This window comes from Leuciscus leuciscus, assembly GCF_965113295.1.
Source record: "Leuciscus leuciscus genome assembly, chromosome: 11".
In the NCBI taxonomy this organism is placed as follows: Eukaryota; Metazoa; Chordata; class Actinopteri; order Cypriniformes; family Leuciscidae; genus Leuciscus; species Leuciscus leuciscus.
This window is the reverse complement of record NC_138735.1, coordinates 5,935,405-5,957,798: the sequence shown is the minus strand read 5'-3', so window position 1 is coordinate 5,957,798 and position 22,394 is coordinate 5,935,405. Positions and strand designations below refer to the sequence as shown.

Here is a 22,394-nt window from a genome sequence, read left to right as displayed (position 1 = left end):
GTGTGTTTTTGTAAAAAACATGCAAACAGTCTTCTAACATTAAGAAACAGGTGTGAATCATTTAAGCCATTTGTTTACATTAATCATTGCTGCACTGAGTTTAGAAGCGGCTTGTTCTTTGGTTCTTGCATGGATATATATCACAGTATCATCTGCATACATCTGAACTTCACACCCTGTGCAGATCGATGGTAAATCAATATAAGCTGAACAGGAGAGGGCCCAGGATGGATCCCTGAGGCACACCCATTTCATTGCTCAGGAAGGATGACGTTTCACTACCCACCCTTACACACTGAACTCTGCCCTCAAGATAGGACTTCATCCACTTCATCACATTATCGTAGAAATTAAAATTTGCTAGTTTACAAATAAGTTTTTGATGTTTGACTGTATCAAATGCCTTACTTAAATCTAGAAATAAAGCTCCGACAACACCTCCTTTATTCAATTTTAGCTTGATGTTTTCTAAAAGGAAACAGTTTGCGGTCTCAGTGGAATGGTTAGTTCGAAAACCAAATTGCATTGGGTGCAGTGTATAAGGGCTACTATTTAAATGTGTGGTCAGCTGTTCAGCAACACATTTCTCTGCAATTTTTGAGATGACGGGTAAAATGCTAATCGGTCTATAATTGCTCACATCAGTCGGGTCTCCTGACTTATGAACTGGAACCACGATGGCTGTTTTCCAATCCTTTGGAAACTTCTCTTCCTTAAAAGAGGCATTCATTATCTTTGTTATTGGTTCAGTAAATGAACCTGCATGCCATTTAAGGAAGAGAGTATCTAATCCAAATATATCTTTTGATTTCAAATTTTTAAGAGAGTTCAGAATTGTGTTAACTTTTAATTCAGAAACGTTCAACAAGGATAGAACAGGTTGAGAGATATCAATTTGTAAATGACTGGGAAGTTCAGCTAGATTTGTGTGTACTGTCATCTTAACAGAATTCACAAAATAGGAGTTGAGGAGAGTCGCCGTTTCTGTTGCCTCTTTAACCAGTGATCCTTTATCTTTAATCACCAACTGCTTTGTTGTATTATTATGCCATTTCCCAGTTAGCTTATTTATGGAGTCCCAGATTTGTTTATGATTTCCCTTAGCTTCACCTATCAGACTAACGAAGAAATTTGCTTTAGCTACTCGGATGTCTTTTATTACCCTGTTTCTTAAAGAAGTGAACATATATCTGTCAGTCGGTAACTTAGTTTTAAAGGGGTGGTAAAACACGATTTCACTTTTCTAACTTTAGTTAGTGTGTAATGTTGCTGTTTGAGCATAAACAACATCTGCAAAGTTACAACTTTCAAAGTTTAAAGCAAAGGGAGATATTTGCTTTTAAAGAAATCAATTTCTAAGAACTACAAAAAACGGCCAGTAGGGACTACACGACATTCCTGCGGGCTTGCTGACATCACTAAGCCCAATATTTACATAAACCCCTCCTCCGATGAAGGATTCGCAAAACGGCTAGTCCTGAAAGATGGAGCAGTTCCAACTTTAAAAACAGAAACTGTTTACGGGCCACAACCTGTAAGTATGATTTATTTTTCGTAGTTGTGTTTTCCTGTGATAGTTCGTATTGTTAATTGTACGTTGTAGCAAGGAAGTAAACGAAGGACAACGCTGTTTGGCTCCACAAACCAGTTTGTTAAATGCTAACGTTAATTCATACTTATCCAACAAACACATACAAACTTCTGTTTAATATCACCAGCGCAGCGAACTTGGAATGTTCGTGGTTGTTGTGTTGTCGTTTATGTGATCAGTGTAAATTATTCTTTGATTATAGCTTTTATGTATTGTTTATCTAACGTTACATGCTTGTTTATCTACAGGCATGCTAAACATGGTTTTGTGTTTGATTTGGCTACTGTTGTAAAGCCAATGTTTAGTGTTCGTATTGGATTAATAGTTCAGGCGACAGATATTTAGCTACAATCGTTCTAAATATACAAAAGTAACAGTGTCATATAGCGATCACAATAGATCTGCAGTCTAACATACCTTTCTGAAACGTCCTTTAATAGCCGTTCTTGAACAGTTTCTGCTCGATCCTCTCCACTAACATTCTCTGGGTCTGATTCGGGCTCAAACTGGTATGGCAATATTGACGCCGTTGTTTACTGAAGCACAAACTACCGGTAAAGATAAGGGGGCGTGATGTTTCCGAACAACGTGCACTTGGCGGTTAGCGAATCACAACACACTGGGCCAGCTAACCAATCTGAGCCCATTGCGTATTTTGAAGGGGGGGGCTTCATAGAACGCGGAAATCATCCGACCGTTTTTACAAGGAGGGACAGAGCAGTGTAGAATAATGGTTAAATTTGTGAAAAATAATGCAAATTTTTAAAAACGAAGCATGAACACATGTTACAGTGCACCCCACAAACACAATCAAGCCTTCGAAAAAGGCGTTTTACCACCCCTTTAAGAAATGTTCGCAGTGCCTGGTCTCTCTCCTTCATTAGTGTCACAGTGTCTGTTTGTGTATCACTGATGTCCACTAGAGGTCCTCGTCTCCACGGTGTCTTCCTATTCATGAACTGCATTCCCCACAATCCTTGTCTGTACCAATCACTGTTCATTGCACTCAGCTGTTCCCCGTCATTATTGTACCCAGCTGTTCCCTGTTATTCTTTGTTAGTTCTTGTTATATATACCCTTCCTGTCTAGTGTTTGCTACGGATTCCTTGTATTATATCACGCCACTTCTGTTCCCTGTATTTCCTGATTGTGTTCTTGGTTTTGGATTGATTACTTGGATTTTGACCTCTGCCTGGAAGACTACGATTTTGGATTGCCCAATAAACTATTACTGCACTTGGATCTTCCTTTTCCCTTTCCTTTGTGTGTGGATCGTGACAATTAGTCTCCTTATGTCACCATTAATCCATGGGAGAGTATATTTACTGTCACCTTTAGATTTGTTTCTTTAACAATTGTTTTGTTATTTTTTGAATTGTGGATAGGAACACGTGTGTGTCAGAATCCACATTTGTACCAAGTAGTAGTTCATTCCAATTTGTAAGGAATAATTGACGACAGGCCGTTGAATTATTAGAAAAATAATGCACACCCGAGGTGGTAATGCGGTCACGACGCGAAGCGGAGTGGCCGTTACACCTCGGGTGTGCATTATTTTTCTAATAATTCAACGGCCTGAAGTCAATTATTCCGCTTATACTACAGTTACCACACCTCGAAACATTGTTCAGATTATGTATTTCAAGACGTTTGTAAAGTTTTTGTCATTAAAACGCTCTTGTATGTAGGACTAATTTCTTACGCATCTAATCCCATGCCTTCGTTGCTAATTCCAAAACGTCATTTCAGAGTTAGTAACGGAGGTTTGAGCCGCTGATAGCAGACTAATGCTGGGGACACACGACTAGCTGACACATTCTCTGACTGGTTTCATCGACTGCAGCAGATTTTAAACACCGACTTTGAACACAGACTGAACGCTGAACACGCGTTTGGGCATGATCAGTCATAAGTATCAAATTACATTCATAACCGGCCTTAAAGTGTGTTCCCGGCTTTATGCAGTTATTAATGCAGTTATTAGAGAGAGATGTTGCAATAATGAGACAGAAAAGCATGTGCGTCAATATTATTATTTATTAATTAATTCAATTCGTTTTAATTAATTCGTTCATTCTTTTTTTCTTTCTATTATTGACAGATGACAGACTAGCCAAATAAATTAAACCCAAAGCCCTTTTAACAAGTAGGCCTATCAATAATTATTTATTTGTTAAATTATCTGCAATAAAAATCCGTGCTGCAGGACTATCCATTTATTTAGCCTATATTCAGTTTAATTTTCTATTGATTAGATAGGACTTTATAGTTTATTTATTCAAATTAAACTGCATGTTTCTATTGATTGTGAAGCTAGACATTGAAAATTGCAGATCAAGCGCATGGGGCGAAATGCTTTTTCTTGTTATGAATTGTATCCTATTTTCCGTTATTACAGTTGACTACGCGAAGTGATATGGAACGGTAATGCGGTCAAGACCTGCCTGGAACTACTTTAGCCGTGCGTTTCCCTGAAAATAATGCACACCTTAGAACGTTCGTCAACCAATCAGATTCAAGCATTCAACGGCCCTGTAGTATAAATGTTTTTAATTGCATTTTCATATTGACATACATCACTCTTATGTATTCTAAATTGGCATGGCTTTATATTTGTGGAAAATGTGGACTGGTTTTTAGTGAGTTTTCTGGCTATAATGATTAAGTTGTGATCAGACAAACCTGTGACCATATTGAAAGATTTGGTTACTCTCTCCGGTTTGTTACTAAATATCAGATCAATTTGGGTTCTGGATGAAGAAGTTATCCTAGTAGGTCCTTTAATGCTAGCTGTGTCAGATAAAATTTATTTGTAATTTGTTTCAGTGCCTTTTTACATGACTTGTCTTCCCAGTTAATATTAAAATCACCCATCATAATTACTTCCTTCTTTGAACTGCATTCCCTAAGCATAGCATTTAATTTTTCAAGATACACAGATTTTGCAGACGGTGGTCTATAGACTCCAATGAGAATGAAAGACATTTGTGGTGATAGTGAAACATCTAGGCAGATACATTCTATGTCATTCTCAACAGAGTATTGAATCTCTTTACACGATATGTGATCTTTAATATAAAACAGCAACCCTCTACCCTCAGTTCTATCTTTCCTGAAGGCATTATACCCAGGAATATGTAGTGCAGCAGAAGGGAAGTTTTTATGGAGCCATGTCTCTGACAAGCACAAAAAGTCTAAGTTGGAATCAGCAAGAAGATGTTTAATTTAATCACTTTTTGGAATAATACTGCGAATATTCAGGTGTCCCCCTAGCAGACCTTTGGGTTTTGCTTTAGGGTCCCACATTACTCTGGCATTGTTAACAGTTTGTAATTACTCTGGCATTGTAACATGTATAATGTTACTAAAGATTTACATTTCAAATAATAAAAATTGCTATTTTCTTTTTTAAATTTCTACTTAAAACTTTCTCTTCATCAAAAATCCAAAAAACCAAAAAAACACCTCCACACGTTCCACACTTTATTAAAGGTAGGGTAGGCAATTTGTATTATAAAGACTTTTTGTTATACTGGTTGAAACTCTCTTCATATCCTGATAGCAATCAATAATAGAAGTGCTCTAAATATTAAAACATGTACATATATCTTCTGTGGAAGCCTCAATCATTGAATTTGGTCCGACTGTTGTCCTACCTGCCTGTTACCTTATATATTTCCATACCTCCGCGCACCATGATCACACAGATGACATTATACGAGATCACTGGTCAACCGTTTACATCCGAATTTCTACGTTCCATTTGCAACACAGGTTTTCTCAGGTTTTACAAAATAAACTCAAAATATTATTATTTCCATAGAAATGGCTTCAACATATGTCCCTAATTGACTAGGCATATCACCATTTGCTGTTCAACTATGGATCTGCATTTCTCTAGATCATTCTCATTCTGCTGTATATTCTGCTCAAACTCTTTTCTCTTCTCGTTCAGATGCCACAACGTCCTTCTCAAGTGCAAAATCCTGGCTGCCGCCTTTTTTTAGCTTATGCCAACTGGAGTAATACTCAACGAGCTGGCTCAATGGGTTTGTGCATGACACTGCAGCGGATGTCTTCACCTCAGTCAGGTAAGTACACTGTTCAGGTTGTTCCGGCCATTCAACTTCTTTTCGCAGGAAACTAGGCCCCTGAAACCAGCTTTTACTTTCCATGAAGCTCTGGATTTTCAAACCTCTTGAAGCCTGATCTGCTGGGTTTTGTGAGGTGCTGACATACTTCCACTGAGATGTAGTCGCTTCTGTAATAAAAGAGACACCGTTTGCCACAAACGTCTTGAAACGAAGGGCTTCGTTTTCAATGTACTTTAGTACTGTTGTACTATCCGTCCAGAAGACCGACTCCATCAGGGGAACTTCAAGTTCTTCTTTCAACATCCGATCGATCTTGACTGCAACCGTTGCTACGGTCAACTCCATTCTCGGGATAGTGATCTGTTGGAGTGGAGCGACTCTGGACTTTACCATCAAGAATGATACATGTTTCTCACCCCAGTCATTTGTCAGCAAGAGATACGACACAATGCCATATCCATCTTGACTGGCGTCTGAGAAATTGTGGATTTGAGAAGCATTTGTGGGCCCAAATGCAGGGGGTTTGAAACATCTGTTCAGACTGAGTTCTGAAAGCTTGTCTAAGTCTGTCAGCCACTTCATCCATGTCCGGCATGACTTTTCGTGGATCTCTTCATCCCAACCTTTCTTCTCTTGGCAAAGATCACTTAAAATGAGCTTGACAGGTAGTAGGAGTGGTGCCAAAAAACCCATTGGGTCATACACTGAACTGATTACAGATAAAATGCTCTGTCTTGTGCATGGCTTGTCCGGCAGTTGTATTTTTGAACCTGAAGCTGTCAGAACTTGTGCACCACTGCACACCTAATGCCCGTTCCACTGGTAACGCATCATGCTCCAAATCGAGATATTTGACTTCAGCCGCTCGTTCGTGGTCAGGAATGGAGCCCAGCAGGGCTCTGCTGTTGCTGACCAACTTTGGTCAAATGGAAACCACCACTGGCGCACAACGTCATCAGCTCCCTCACAAGAGCAACGGCTTTGTCTTCTGTGGCTACCGACTTCAAATAGTCGTCCACATAGAAGTTCTTGAGGACTGTCTGTGTGGCTTCTGGGGTACTCTTTGATGCTGCATCTTCCGCTGTTCTTCTCAATGCATATGACGCACAACTAACAGATTCACACACATTCTGTACTCCTCTGCTTCCACATTCAGATTACTGCCTGGCCACCAGAGAAAGCGTAGCATATCTGTGTCCGTGTCTGGAATCCACACCTGGTAAAATATGGACTCGATATCTGCCATCATGGCGACAGGCTACTGTCTGAATCTCAGCAACACTCCGATGAGGGTGTTAGTTAGGTCAGGCCCTTGCAACAACTGGTCATTTAGCGACACACCATGGTAAGTTGCCACACAGTCAAACATGACTCGGAGTTTCCTCTTTTTTAGATGGTACCTCCTATGGTGTGGAATGAACCATACTCTTCCATCACTGCGAATCAACTGTTCTTCGGGAATCCTTATTGCGTAGCCTTTCTCCAGTATGTTGTCCATAAAAGCCTTGTACTCTTGAAAGAAGTCTGTATTCCTACTGAACTTCAAAGAGTTAAGCCTCTGTTCAGCAATACCACAGTTGCATGACATCTTCACCTTGTCATCCTTCAAAGGCAACTTGATGCAGAAGTGACCATCCACGAGCTGGGCTGATATTTTCGCCGTATGCATGAACTGCTTGTGATGTTGAGACTGTTCTCATCTGTCGTCACATCTTCTTTCAGGAAAATCTGCATTGTACTGCTTCATCAGCATGTCTTCAACGCTTATCACAGAAATACGGTTGACAAGGAAACTTTATCTTTTGCCATCATCTGATTCCTTCTCTTGGCATCTTCTTATTGGCCCATTGGCGACCCAACCAAGAACTGTCTTCACAGCGTATGGTCCGTCGTTCTGGCTATTAATGATCTCCCAATGCTCCATGGCTTTGTACGCGTTGACACCGATGAAAAGACCAACTTCTGCTTCAAGTTTTGGGAGATGGACTCGACTCAGCACTTCTCCAAATCTTTCTTCTGTGGGTTGTTGGCCTTTTTTGCAGGTATATTACCGGTCAAAAGTCTTAGATCGGTAAGATTTTTAATGTTTTTAAAAGAAGTATCTTCTGCTCACCAAGGCTGCATTTATTTGATTAAAAATACAAACAAAAACAGTCATATTGTGAAATATTATTACAATTTAAAACGTAATCGGTTACTAACGTAACCTCGGTTCTCTCTAGAAGAGGGAACGAGTATTGCGTAAGTTAGCTTACGCTACGGGAAAGTCATCTTTTCTCGAGATCTGAAGCCAAAAAATTATCCTTAATTTTTATAATTTTGTCAACGCAGTGCAGCAGCACGCAGACCTAGGGCAGGCTTACTAGCGTCCCCATTGGCTGCCCTGCGGCAACTGCAGCAGCCTATCGCTGAGCCTTAGACGTGACGTCACGTCCAATGAGCGCGCTTGGCGCGCCTCATGCGTCACAGCCCGCAAAAGAGGGGGTGTGGCTTAGCGTATACAAGCGAGGCTCACAGGCTGCTTCACTGGTTTCTGTCGCTGAAGCGAATGAGCTCGTGGCGCGAGCACGGCGGGTTACGCAATACTCGTTCCCTCTTCTAGAGAGAACCGAGGTTACGTTAGTAACCGATTACGTTCTCTTACGAGAGGTTCTCTCGTATTGCGTAAGTTAGCTTACGCTACGGGAACTCCCTTGTCAACGCCGTGCGCGCCCAGCATCCACTAAATGAGTCCCAGGGGAAGTCCGGGGAACACGATGAGTGGGAACCGGGCGGCCAATAGAATGGCTAGCGCAGTACATAAGCACACACTAGGGCGCTCAGAGCGGCACGGCCGGTCTGAGCTGATAAACCCTTGTATAATGCAGCTCAACCAGGAGAGCTAAATCAACCGCAGTAGCCCGCACACAGACAGTGGGCCGGCCTACGCGTGACTTAGACTGATAAAACTTTCGCCTGCAAGGCAGTAACTTCCAGGTTGTAAAACCTAACAAATGTCGAGGGGGAGGCCCAGCCCGCCGCCGTACAAATGTCATGAATGGAAATTCCGCTGGACCAAGCCCACGAAGAGGCCATGCCTCTGGTGGAGTGAGCCCTGATGCCCAGAGGGCACTGCAGGTTTTTAGACGCATAAGTAGCTGCGATAGCGTCCACTATCCATCTGGACAGGCTGTGTTTCGAGGCGGCGAGACCTTTGGTGCGCCCACCAAACGAAACGAAAAGCTGCTCCGAGCGCCTGATAGCGGCAGAGCGTGTGACGTAATTTTTCAGCGCTCTGACCGGGCAGAGGAGATTACCATCGACCTCGCTGCCGGAAGGCGGCAGGGCTGAGAGAGAAATGACCTGTGCTCTGAAGGGAGTGCCCAATATTTTGGGGACGTAACCATGCCTCGGTTTAAGAATGACTTTCGAGCCATTAGGTCCGAACTCGAGGCACACGGCGTTAACGGATAACGCGTGAAGGTCTCCCACACGTTTGACTGAAGACAGAGCTATCAGAAAAAACGGTTTTGAGCGTGAGGTATTTCATATCCACAGTTTCTATGGGTTCAAAGGGATGCGCTTTCAGGGGCTCTAGGACCAGCGAAAGATCCCACATAGGAACCGAGGGGGGTCGCGGGGGGTTCATCCTCCTGGCTCCCCTAAGGAAGCGGGTGACGAACTCGTTCCTTCCTAATGCGCGGCCCAGCGCCGAACCGGCAAAAGCTGAGATGGCCGCAACATAGACTTTGAGCGTGGAAGGGGACCTGCCCGTGTCCAGCAGCTCTTGAAGGAAAACCAATACCTGCGATACCCCACATGCTTGTGGATCCAGCCCCTTGGCAGTGCACCACTTTTAAACACAGACCATTTAGAGGTGTTTGGTGTTTTAAGCCCCCAACGGCGCCTTCCAGGCAGCGAGGGGATGGGTAGGTTTAAGGTTGAGGGTAGCGTTAGCTGCCTCTAAGGAGCCATTGGGGGCTTAAAACACCATCGAGCCCATTTAGACGTGTAGAGCCGCCTCGTAGAGGGGGCTCTAGACTGGGTGATCGTGTTCACAACCCATTCTGGCAGGTCAACGGGTATCCGTTGAGTCTCCATGCATGCAGAGACCAGCGCTCTGGATGGGGATGCCAGATCGAGCCGCGGGCTTGAGAGAGAAGGTCTCTTCTCGCCGGAATCGGCCAGGGGACTGTGTCAGCCAGCTGTATTAGCTCCGGGAACCAAGTCTGGTTCTCCCAGTACGGGGCTATGAGGAGCACCGTGTGGCGTGCTTCCCTGGTTCTCCTGATGACTTGTGGCAACAGAGAGACCGGTGGGAAGGCATATAGTGGGCCGCTAAGCCAGGTCTGGGCCATCGCGTCCTCGTTCTTCGTAAAGAACTTTGGGCAGTGAGCGTTGTCTTTTGATTCAAAGAGGTCGACTTTCGCTTTGCTGAAACGGCGCCACAGTGACTGGACTGTTTGGGGATGCAAGGACCACTCCCCAGGAGGAACATTGTCCCTGGACAGTCTGTCGGGACCCTCGTTCAGGTGCCTAGGCACATGCGCGGCTCTCAGCGAGCGCAGTGAGTCCTGAGCCCACACGAGGAGGCGTTCCGCCAGGGTGCAGAGCATTTTGGATCTGACGCCGCCCTGGCGGTTCACGTAGGCCACTACTGATGTATTGTCCGTGCTGACTAGAACATGGTGACCTTGGAGGACTGGGAGGAAGTTCCTGAGCGCTTTCTCGACCGCGAGCATCTCTAGACAGTTTATGTGAAGGAGATTCTCCTGGTCTGACCAGCGGCCATAGACCGGTCTGCCTTCGAAGAGCGCTCCCCAACCTTGGTTGGAAGCGTCTGTCGAGACAACCTTCCGGTGCGAGATCGCTCCCATCGTCACTCCCGTGCGATACCATTCGGCTGCCAGCCAGGGCTGTAGGGCTGAAATGCAGCCTTGATTCACCCTGACTCGCGAGTCGCCGGCCGCCCAGGCTCGGTGAGGCACGCGCGCTTTCAGCCAGCGTTGAAGCGGGCGCATGTGCAGTAAGCCCAGCTGAAGCACTGCTGCAGCTGAGGCCATATGCCCCAGGATTCGCTGGAATGTCCTCAGCGGAGCCTGGCTGCCCACCTGGAAGGATGCGGCGAGATGACGGATGCGGCCCGCGCGCTGCTCCGATAATCTGGCCGTCATAGCCACCGAGCCACACAAGCTCTGTCTCTGACTGTGCCAGAATAAGCCAGTCGTCCAGATAGTTCAGTATACGCATTCCCCGTCTTCTGAGGGGAGCGAGAGCCATGTCCATGCACTTCGTAAATGTACGGGGTGCCAAAGACAGGCCGAACGGCAGGACTGTGTATTGATATACCCGACCGTCGAAGGCGAATCTCAAGAATGGCCTGTGACGGGGTGTTATCTGGATCTGAAAGTACGCGTCCTTCAGATCGAGAGAGATAAACCAGTCTCCTGGGCGAATTTGCGCGAGGATTTGTCTGGTTGTGATCATTTTGAACGGCCGTCTCATGAGGGCTTTGTTCAAATGTCTCAGATCTAAAATAGGTCTTAGCGCTCCATCCTTCTTGGGTACTGTAAAAGCCCGACTCGCTCAGAGAAGGATGGACCTGTTCTATAGCCCCTTTGTGCAGCAGCTTTGCTATTTTCTGCATGAAGCAGATGCGCTGCTTCTGAATTCACTCTTGTCTCCGTCCGTGCTAAAAAGCGCGGGGGACGGCGAGCGAATTGAAGCGAATAGCCGTGTTCTATAGTGTTCAGCACCCATTCTGACATGCCCTGGATAGCTTCCCATGCTTCCGCACGCATAGCTAGGGGTCGAATGGTCTCTGGGTTCAGATCGCCGCACTGCGCGAGATGGGGAACCTGTATCAGAGAAGATGGGGCGGCGCACGCGCCGCCGGTGCTTGATCACGGGGGCTGGTAGACAGTAGTGACTGGCTGTACAGCGTATGACGGCTCGATCTTTATGGATGGGGCACATTTCGCTGTTAAAAACCCGTGTCGCGAGAGCGGCATGAGGGGTATTGTGTTTGTTAGTAAGTGCGCGCACTCGTGAGCGGGCGCAGGGCTTACATTTGTCACACGGCCAGTGTTTGAGCGCTTTAGAGGGTCTGCAACCCGGGGTCGAGGCCCAGGCAGAGAGCGCAGATCACATGGCGGTCGCTGTCGCTGAGCGGGGCTCTGCACGAGCCACAGGAGGAGCGAGGCATTTGCAACAACGCCTCGCGCTCTTTTAGATGCAGTGTGTCGCGGGGCGAACACACAAACACACACAACACAGAGCAAAGAAGGATATAATCCGCCGGATAGCGGAGCAGGCAGGGAAGGCTGAAGGCGGCGAAGACGGCCGGCTTCCTCAGGCTGATATCCTCGGCGGCGGCTTCCTCAGAGTCCAGCGATGCGGAGAGCGTCGCTGAAGAGACCGAAATCAGTGAAGCAGCCTCTGAGCCTCGCTTGTATACGCTAAGCCACACCCCCTCTTTCGCGGGCTGTGACGCATGAGGCTCGCCAAGCGCGCTCATTGGACGTGACGTCACGTCTAAGGCTCAGCGATAGGCTGCTGCAGTTGCCGCAGGGCAGCCAATGGGCACGCTAGTAAGCCTGCACTAGGTCTGCGTGCTGCTGCACTGCATTGACAAAATTATAAAAATTAAGGATAATTTTTTGGCTTCAGATCTCGAGAAAAGATGACTTTCCCGTAGCGTAAGCAAACTTACGCAATACGAGAGAACCTCTCGTAAGAGAACAGCTGTTTTCTATGTGAATATATAGTTAAGTGTAATTTATTCCTGTGATCAAAGCTAAATTTTCAGCATCATTACTTCAGTGTCACATGATCCTTCAGAAATCATTCTAATATGATGATTTGATGCTCAAGAAACATTTATGATTATTATCGATGTTGAAAACAGTTTTTTACATTTTTATTTCATGATGCTATGATGAATAGAAAGTTCAAAAGAACAGCATTTATCTGAAATGGAAAGCTTTTGTAGCATTAAACACTAGCCTTCAAAAGTTTGGGGTCAGTAAGAATTTTAATTTTATTTTTGGGGGAAAGAAATAAAATAAATCAATACTTTTATTCATCAAGGATGAGTTAAACTGATCAAAAGTTACAGTAAAGACATGTATAATGTTAGAAAAGATTCTATTTTAAATAAATGCTGTTCTTTTGAACTTTCTATTCATCAAAGAATTTTTGTAAAAAATTGTACACAACTGATTTCAATTTTCAACATTGAAAATAATAATGAATGTTTTTTTTTTGCATAAAATCAGAATATTAGAATGATTTCTGAAGGATCATATGACACTGAAGACTGGAGTAATGATGTTGAAAATTCAGCTTTCATCTGAGGAATAAATTACATTTTAAAATATATTAAAATACAAAACAGTCATTTTAAATTGTCATAATTATTTCATATTTCACAATAATACTTTTTTTTTTTTTTTTTTTTTTTTTTATCAAATAAATACAGCCTTGGGGGCCGATCACACCTGACGCGTTTTTGGCAGTGAGAGGCACCTATTTTCAATTGGTTTCCTATGGCAGCGAGCGTTCTGCGCGCTGTTTATGCGCCTGCTGCGCCTCGCGTTTTTGAAGTTGAAAAAAAAGCAACTCCGAACGGAAAAAGCGCCCGACGTCATCGCGTTTTTTTCCACTGTCCAATCGAATGAATGGAGAGGCGGGCCTTCCGTTGTAGTGACGAAAAGCTACAGTTGCTTGAACGCCCGGAGAGTGCGATGATGGAGGATAAACTTGTGGTGCTCTCGCGGGTTACCAGGAGCTCAACGACTTCACAAACTGTCACTACCACAATGTTAACAGAAAGTAAATAAAGTTAATAAAAGGCAGATTTGACGTTTACTTGACTGACAGGACAGCTGTTTCAGTGGTTGCCTAGCAACATAAAAAACGCAGCGCACTGCTCGTTCTGTGTGATGGTAAGTGCTGTGTGCCTCGCGTTTTCGAACCTGAAAAACGCATTAGGTGTGATCGGGGCCTTAGTGAGCAGAAGAGACTGCTTTTAAAAACATAAAAAATCTTACCGATCTAAAAAAAAAGTGTATATCTGTCTGAGTATACACATTGAGCAGCTGAATGTTATCTTGCTCCTCTAAGCCACACACCTGCAGATCGGTAAGTTCATAGCTATTCTCTTTCTGTTCTTGCTTTATTGTGTGAAGCAGCAACTCTGTCTTTTTGCCTCACATATTCAACTTCTTCGCCAAGTCTTCAGTGCAGAAAGTCGCTGTACTTCCTTGATCCAGGAAAGCATAGGTCTTGATTATCTTTGTGTCTTTCTTGTGTTTCATCTGCACAGGTACGATGGGAAGAATACACTCACTGTTCCCGGCCCCAGTATGGTCACCTCTTCTGCACCCTGCAGACATGAGAGCACTTGTGACTTCACTTGTGCTTTGTGAGCTGTCATCTGCACCATTGTTATTTGATGAAGCATCTTCCTTAACAACGTGCAAGATAGCTGGGTGTTAGAGTGAACAATCTGAAGAAGAGGCCTTTTTTTTACAGTCCTTGGACAAATGAACTGCGGTCAGACACACAAAAAAACAAAGGCCGTTAGTTTTCAAGAACTGAATTCTTTCTTTCAGAGGCTGTTCTCGAATCTTGTTGCACACATTCAGTGCATGGTACTTCTGGCAGTAAAGACAGGGACTTTGAAAGACACTTGCTGACTTGACTGCAAAAGATTTCTTCTCAGGTTGGCTTTTACTGACATTATTTTCGGTAGCAGACACATTCACAGCAACGCTGCTTCTTTTAGACTCACTTTTTCTGATGCTTGGTTGCTTTTTTGAGTAGTTCTGATTACTTATCAGATGATATCTCCAAACAGCGGGTCATTGGCAACCTTTGCTTGGCGGTACACAAATTCCACTAAATCAGGAAACCTGGCTCTTTTTCTTGTTCTTTCTTGAATGTCATAAGCATAACTTCTCCATCTTTCTTTCAGTTTGAATGGAAGCTTGGATAAAATGGACTTCATGTTGGTAGGATTGTTCATTTCGTCCATGTAGTCTACATCATTCACTGTGTTATAACATCCAGCCAAGAACAAAGCAAAAGCATTCAATTTCCTTTTCTGTCTTCTGGCTTTATCTAAGGCCATTCCATAGCCTTCTTGATATAAGCTGTAGCGATGGTCATTTCATCTCCATAGTGACGATCAAGCAGTTATCTGGCTTCTTTGTAAGCTCTGTCGGGTCTCATGTGCTCACAGCTCCGAATGAGATCAAGTGGCTCTCCACTCGTGAACTGTTCGAGGTAGTACATCCGGTCTTGATGACTGTCTGTTTTACTGTCGATAGCATGCTCGAATGCCCTTATGAAAGATCTGTAAGTCAGAGGATCTCCTGTAAACGTGGATATGTCTCTTTGAGGCAGTTGAGACAAACTCTGTTGTTTAATGAGCATCTCAGTGACTTAGTTTTGACGCTGTAGCACTTCGTGCAGGCTATCTGTAGAAGAATCAGTGCGATCATGATGATTAAGATGCGGCGTGCTGCTGACAGCATCAAACCTTGACGATGACTTTCTTCTATCTGAAGCACCAACTTGAGTGGCTGGCTTTGGATTGAATGTAAGGGATGGCTTACCAGCTCTACGACGCACCAAATCGTCTACATTGTGTTTTTCTTGTCTACGCATCAGACGTTCAAATCTGGGTCCTGAAGGTGGCTCTAATAAATCATAGTTAAATTCATGAGCATCTTCAAATTCTTCATACACCTTTAATTTGACATCTGAAGCAGCAAGCTCAGTTTCAATCTCCAATTGCTCTTTTCTAATTCTCAAGCGAATTTCTTCCTGATCTATTGCTTCTCTCTTTTTCATTGCTGTAGCTCTTGCCAACAGCGCTTCACGTTCAGCTTTAATTCTCAGCATTGCAGAATTAGTACTGAAAGTGTGGCTTACCACGGAGTTACCTTTGGATACATGTGGCCTAATATCATCTTCTTCATCTTTTAAGACATCTGCAATCCATTTGTTTGTGTCTTCTATAAACCGCTTAAATTCCGAATATTGTTCAAGCATCTTGAACCGCTTTCGTATCATCTTCATCTATTAACTCACACAACTCTTCATTAATCCGTTCATACTGTCTTAAGCATCGTTCAAACCTTAGCAATGTTTCATCTTTAATGAAATTAACATTGTGTTCATTTTCCTTTAATTTGGCTAAATCATTCTTCTTTTTGGTTATTTATTCCAACTTTCCCTTGCGTTATCCTCTCAGCCTTTGTATTTTCTCCTCTACAGCCTTTTCTGTGGGCTTTGGCGCCCTCTTTTGGTCAACACACGCAGCTGTGTTTTCATCTGCCATGTCATGTCACTTTAAAAATCTTCACACAAAACTGTCACAATTCCTGGTATTGTCCACAGCTTCTATTCTTCTTATGTATTCACAAACACTAGTGAAAAAGAGTCACTGTAGTGTAGAATTTCTTCAAGTAAAGCTCTATGACTTTCAGAACGAAATATCCAGTGAACACTTAGGCTACTTTCACTTAGATGATGGTTAGTGTTAGCATCGTCAGGAGGCTAATAGAGTCAAGAGAATATCAGACCTTTTCCAGGGAAAGCTTTATTCAGCCGACGACTCACACTCTAGGTAGGCTACCTCGGGCTTTCTTTCTGTATTCTTGAGCTGCGATGTAGTTTTCGGCCATCTTGGTCTATTGTCTTTGTAAGCAGCCGGTAGCAGGTTTCCTCAGCTACGCCCAGTCAATTAGCTCGCCGTCCTCACGAGTGACTGGCTTCTTCTTTAGCGGTCTTCTCACGCGGCTCGTCTTTCGGCTTCGTCAAGCAATCTTCTGAATTTGCTCGATATTATGACAGTGTCGAGCAGTCTTTTGACTTTGATGTGAGTGCAGCAAGCTGACTCACTTGCTTAGGACTTAAAAGTTATTTTGCACTCAACACAAAACGTCAGTAAATAAAAGTCATGAATCCAAAGTTCTTCGTTTGACTGTTTACTTATGAATTTCAATACATAAAATATAAAAACTTGCATTTATAGAATATAAAACTGCATCCACACCCACCTACACCTTATGTTTGCACCTTGTTGCAAATGATAGTTGATGGATTGCTATGCACAGGAGGACACAACAGCAGTCTGGCACAGAGAAGCGAAAAAGAAAGGTATGTTTACCAACCTGTGACATTTTATTTTTTGGCTATTGAAGTTAATGTGATTAATTTAACATGTTTAACAGCATTAATAATTTAACCACCAACAACACATCTACCTGATTTGATAAAAGTACCAACAATGTATATCAAATTTATTCCATATTTCAATTCAATAACACTGTGCACTGCATTGCATTTTGAACTATGGTAAATATATTTGTCATTTTTGTCATATTTGTCATTGACATTCAGATCACATGCTATACAGTGCATCCGTGGTTTATGGCTTTACGTGTCAATATGCCTACAGTGTTTTCTTCTTTCTAAATGATTATTTGCTGCAACAAAACTGCATAATTTTACTTTCTGTGATTTCTGAATGCCCAAGGCTGTAAAATCAATCAGACAACAATAGCCATGGGACATAATTATGTTTTATATTGGTTTATAATCAACTATTGTTTTATTAAACACTCACTGCTCTTGTTTTTATAAGTATCTGTTTAATTTAAGGTGAACTCAGTGATTCTTAAAAAAATGGCAGATGTCTTAGATTTATACTGACACTTAAAGGGATAGTTCACTCAAAAAATGAAAATTATACCATGATTTACTCACTTTATCCTAGGTGTATATGACATTCTTCTTTCAGATGAATACAATCAGAGTTAAATAAAAAAATGTTCTGGCTCTTCCAAGCTTTATAATGGCAGTGAATGGTTGTTTCTGTTTTGAAGTTCATCAAAGTGTATTTATCCATCATAAGAGTCCTCCACACAGCTCTGGGGGGTTAATTAAGGCCTTCTGAAGTGAAAGCAATGAGTTTGTGTAAGACAAATATTCATATTGAACATGTTACAAAGTAAAATTCTAGCATCCGGCCAAACGAATATACGCAGTCTACTTACACCTAAAGGGCAACTTACGCAACTTGTGACATCAGAAGTAGTGTAGTCCATCATGGCGTAGCGTAAATATCAGCAGTTTGTCGCATTACTCGCATAAGTTGCGCTTTAGACTTAAAGGCAGTGTAGGTAAAAAATTTATTAAAAACTTTCTTCCAAATTTGTTTAAACTTTATATATATATCAATGCATAATTAAAATGTAAGAACTCTGATAAAAAGAGTATAAAAATTGATTGACTCTAGACCGTTTAATCTGTATTAAACACAGCTCATTATTTCCATTCGGGATGAAACATAGGATTGGCTTAGGCGGCTGTCACTCTCTCGCAACCATGGCAACCACCCATTTGCCACACAGAACCTGCCCACTTGCGCGTACCCGTTTGATTTGAGGAATTCAAGAGGCACCTAGGAATACCAAAACAATGGCAGAGAAAGAGCAAGCACTGCTCCTTGCCCTGCACTTCGACCACCCCGTCCTCGGCCTCTACTTCCTCGGACCCTAGTTGCACGGCCTCTTGCACGACCTCCTCTGCTTCGCCCTCGACCCCGGACCTGTCCTCGCACCGACGATGCGGTACTTGTCTCTGGAGTGTAGTCCTCATCAGAGCAAGGGCGAAATTGTCAATCACACATTGGGGGGGACAGCTGTGGGACTTTTTGTGTTGGCGCATGCACACATTTTTTTTTATCAAAATAAAATAAAAGTCAGAGTCCGAATGTTTGTAATTGTATAACACAACAAGGAATTTTATTACATCTGATCGTCAAACCAACGTATACTCACCCTGTAATGATTACAGCATCGGCATCAATTACAAGCCTGCATTGACAACAAAGCGGCCAGTGATCTCTCTCTTATATTCTTCTATAAACATATAGTGGCTATAAACATTTTGATTAAATTACTGTTACAGGATAACAATATTCTAATATCAAGTCTTGAGCAATGATAGTAAAACAGTTATGTATTAATGAGGGAAAATGCTGTTTATTTTGTACAAATTTAAACAAAAGTAACTTGTCAGTTTAAAAATAAACTCGCTGAAGTGCTCAAGCCACATATTATAATAAATACAGTTTGTAGGCAAATGTAGGCTCATACAGTAGGTCCTATTTTCAAAATGCTGTATTTAAAAAAAAAAAATAGGAAGAATATTTTTGCATCACAATTAAATTCTTGACACATCTTTATAAATCAAACACAAAGTAATAAACTTCAAGAAGGTGTATACAGTAACGTTAGCTAGCTGTCGGCTAGCTTGTCAATAGTCCCTCCCATTCATACAAGCTACAGTCGAAATTCACAAATTCTACAATTCGAAATTCTAGTGAAATACACCTGGTCGTTATCTAAGGGATTATGTCAGCCAAATACAGGATATTTACCATTCATAGATATGTGCCAAATGTCTGTCAGATTTTGCGCTCCTAACTCTTCTTCTGTTTGGTTTTTTTCCTAACTCACTGACGGTGCACGAGCTACTAAAGGTATAGGGAAAACATGACATGGATTTCAGGAGAAATAGGTTTTGTTAATGTATAGTGTAAGGCAAGTCGAATGGATTTGGGAAATGGACCGGCCGGGATTTTATATTTTCGGAGCTGGAAAGAAAGACGTATTTGCAATCACATCGATATTGCCCGCATAATCATACAGTATATTCAAATATTGGGGGGGACAAATTGTCCTTCTTTGAATATTGGGGGGGACGTGTCCCCCTGTCCCCCCATAGAATTACGCCTATGCATCAGAGTCAACAATGCTTTCATCATGGAAACTCTTACATGCAGAACACCATGTATGTTATGAATCTTACACGAAATTCATCTTCATCACAGTGTAAATGATGGTAATGGAAAAACGTGTATCATACAACCTGTTTTTAGCTTTGCCTTATAGATAACTAGCTCGTTAGCGAATCAAAAAATATATATTTTAAACTTTACCAATATCAATATGCTAGCTTGATAGTGAGTACTAAAATACATCTTATTTTTTTATATTCATAATGATAAAGTTCAATTTTTTATTACATGTGATTCTGACATGATGTCACTGCATGCACTGCCATAGACATGTATAGAAAGGCTAGATGGCTCAAGGCGGAGTCAGCTGTGTCGTCACTTGGCGGCCATCTTAGGTCAGGAGACTGCGCTGCTGCTCCCTGCTGCTGTGGACGGAAGGTGAGTGACATACGCCAACTAAAATGCTCGTAACTTGCTGAATTCTTGACGGATTTACAAACGGTTTGGTTTATTACAAACCTTATTAACGTGGCTATGATTTGTGGTGATGTCGATGTTTATGTGTATAATTTTTCACAAGTATGCAGTTAAATAGCCGCATCCCTGACGTTTATGACACACCAAGCCGTTTGAAAATCGGTTGAAAATTGAGCAAAATATAGTTATTTCAGCACTACATGCACAATAGACTTTAATGTTATAACTGGACGAGCGGTCCTGTCCTAAGATGGCCGCCGTGTGACGTCGTCGGGTCCCATTGGCTCTCAGCGCCGGTAAGCCATCTAGCCTTTCTATACATGTCTATGTGCACTGCGCTCCTTCCTCTCCGCTCGTCTCAGGTAAACGATGCGTCTTCAGCTCAGCTGTCGGAGTCGCGCGTTCATGTGTTTTGGGGGCGTGGCTTTGGAAGGAGCCCAGAAGGGAGGGGGTGGAGTGAATGGAAATAATGAGCTGTCTTTAAAACAGTCGTGAGAGGTCTACAGACACTCGATTTTTATACTTTCTTTTTCAGAGTACTTAGATTTTAATTATGCATTGATATATATATAAAGTTTAAACAAATTTGGAAGAAAGTTTTTTTATACATTTTTTACCTACCCTGCCTTTAAGTCAAATCCTATGTGCGTTTGGCCGGATGCTAGTTATTTTACTTTATAAAGTTTTAAATGTGAATATTTTTCTTACACAAACTCACCGCTTTGCTTGAGGAGGCCTTTATTAACCCCCCAGAGCTGTGTGGAGCACTTTTATGATGGATAGATGCACTTTTATGGACCTCAAAACAGAAACATCCTTTCACTTCCATTATAAAGCTTGGAAGAGCCAGGACATTTTTTATATAACTCCGATTGTATTAGTCTGAAAGAAGAATGTCATATACACCTAGGATGACTTGAGGGTGAGTAAATCATGGGGTAATTTAAAACTTTGGGTGAACTATCCCTTTAAGCTCAGTTTTTGTCACTTTAGATTAGGCAGTGCAAAGTTAAATTCAATTGTTGGTTGTAGTTTAGAATCAGAATTCAGAGTACCTAACTAACCCAGTATCCTAAAACTTTGTCATGAGTGTTGTTGAATGATTGTTGTTGTTGAATGACTAATATGTTCCGCATTATTAATTTAATGCAGGGTCATGCTGAAGTTTGTCACAACAGATAATGGAGTGGCAACATCCAGCATTTCTCCAGAGGAACCGAGCAGCTACACAGGCACTGACACAAATGTCTGCATTTTATAATTCTAAAAGAGCTATAATTGTAAATAATTATGTTGTGTTATATAATAGTTATGTTTTAATAAAGTTCTATTCTGACACCTAATGTAGTCGTGAGATGTTGTTGTTTTTCCACTTTCATAACGTTTGGAGGAGATCCAAACTCCCACGACTCGTCCCATTGCGACCTGTTTTACTCCCTGACCGAGGGCATGCTCGGCATGGACGCACTGGCGCACAGCTGGCCGCGGGGCCTCCACAAGTATGCGTTTCCCCCAGTGAGCCTTCTTGCACAGACCCTGTGCAAGATCAGGGAGGACGAGGAACAGGTCATTTTGGTTGCCCCTCATTGGCACAACGAACCTGGTTCTCCAGGAAGGACCTCCTTTCTCAGAGACGGGGCACCCTATGGCACCCTCATCCCAATCTTTGGAACCTCCACGTGTGGCTCCTGGACGGGACGCGGCAGGTTTGAGTACCCTACCACCAGCGGTGGTGGCTACCATCACTTCCACTAGAGCATCGTCCACGAGACATGCCTACGCGTTGAATTGGAACCTCTTCGTCACCTGGTGCCCTTCTCGCTGAGAAGACCCCAGAAAATGCTCGATCAGTGTCGTGCTTTCCTTCCTGCAAGAAAGGTTGGAACGAAGGATGACTCCCTCCACCCTGAAAGTGTATGTTGCCGCTATCGCCGCACATCGCGACGCAGTCGAGGGTAAGTCCGTGGGAAAGCACAGACCTGGTCATCAGGTTCCTGAGAGAAGCGAGGAGACTGAATCCTCCTCGCCCTCCTCTCGTTTCCTCTTGGGACCTCTCAGTGGTTTAACTGCCCTGCAGAGTGCTCCCTTTGAGCCTCTGCAATCAGTGAAGCTTAAGTTACTGTAAATTAAGACAGTGCTCCTGGTTGCATTGGCCTCCATTAACCCTCTGAGGTCGGCAAACGTGCCGGCGCGTTTTGCTGGATTTTCTTCACATTGTAGCAAAATAGACTTAAATTACTCCGTCATTTATGGTCATACAGAAAAAAAAAATATGAAAAAAGAATCTGTGATATGTCTACTTTTGTATGTGTCCACTTACAATCAAATCAAAACATTGTGCTTTTGTAAAATAAAGAAAATAAACAGGGTGTGCTTTCTACCTCTCCGTCTCGGTGAACTTTTTTTTCTTGAGCACGTCTATAAACTGAAACAAAAC

The 22,394-nt window shown here is 42.8% G+C and overlaps 1 protein-coding gene and 2 long non-coding RNA genes across 3 annotated transcripts in view; 1 reads left to right on the top strand and 2 right to left on the bottom strand.

Annotated features, from left to right (window-relative positions):
- The window catches only part of LOC309509621, a 123,103-nt gene that overhangs the window by 18,044 nt on the left and 82,665 nt on the right, over positions 1-22,394 (bottom strand). The window lies entirely within an intron of this gene.
- Positions 1-22,394, top strand: part of LOC309509596 (NXPE family member 3-like) — a 42,731-nt gene that overhangs the window by 1,962 nt on the left and 18,375 nt on the right. The gene's annotated exons all lie outside the window — the stretch shown is intronic.
- LOC309508716 lies at positions 1,258-1,934 on the bottom strand. Its single transcript, XR_014209688.1, has 2 exons — positions 1,817-1,934; positions 1,258-1,781 (listed from the first exon to the last, which is right to left on the bottom strand). It is a non-coding gene; the product is annotated as an uncharacterized lncRNA (long non-coding RNA).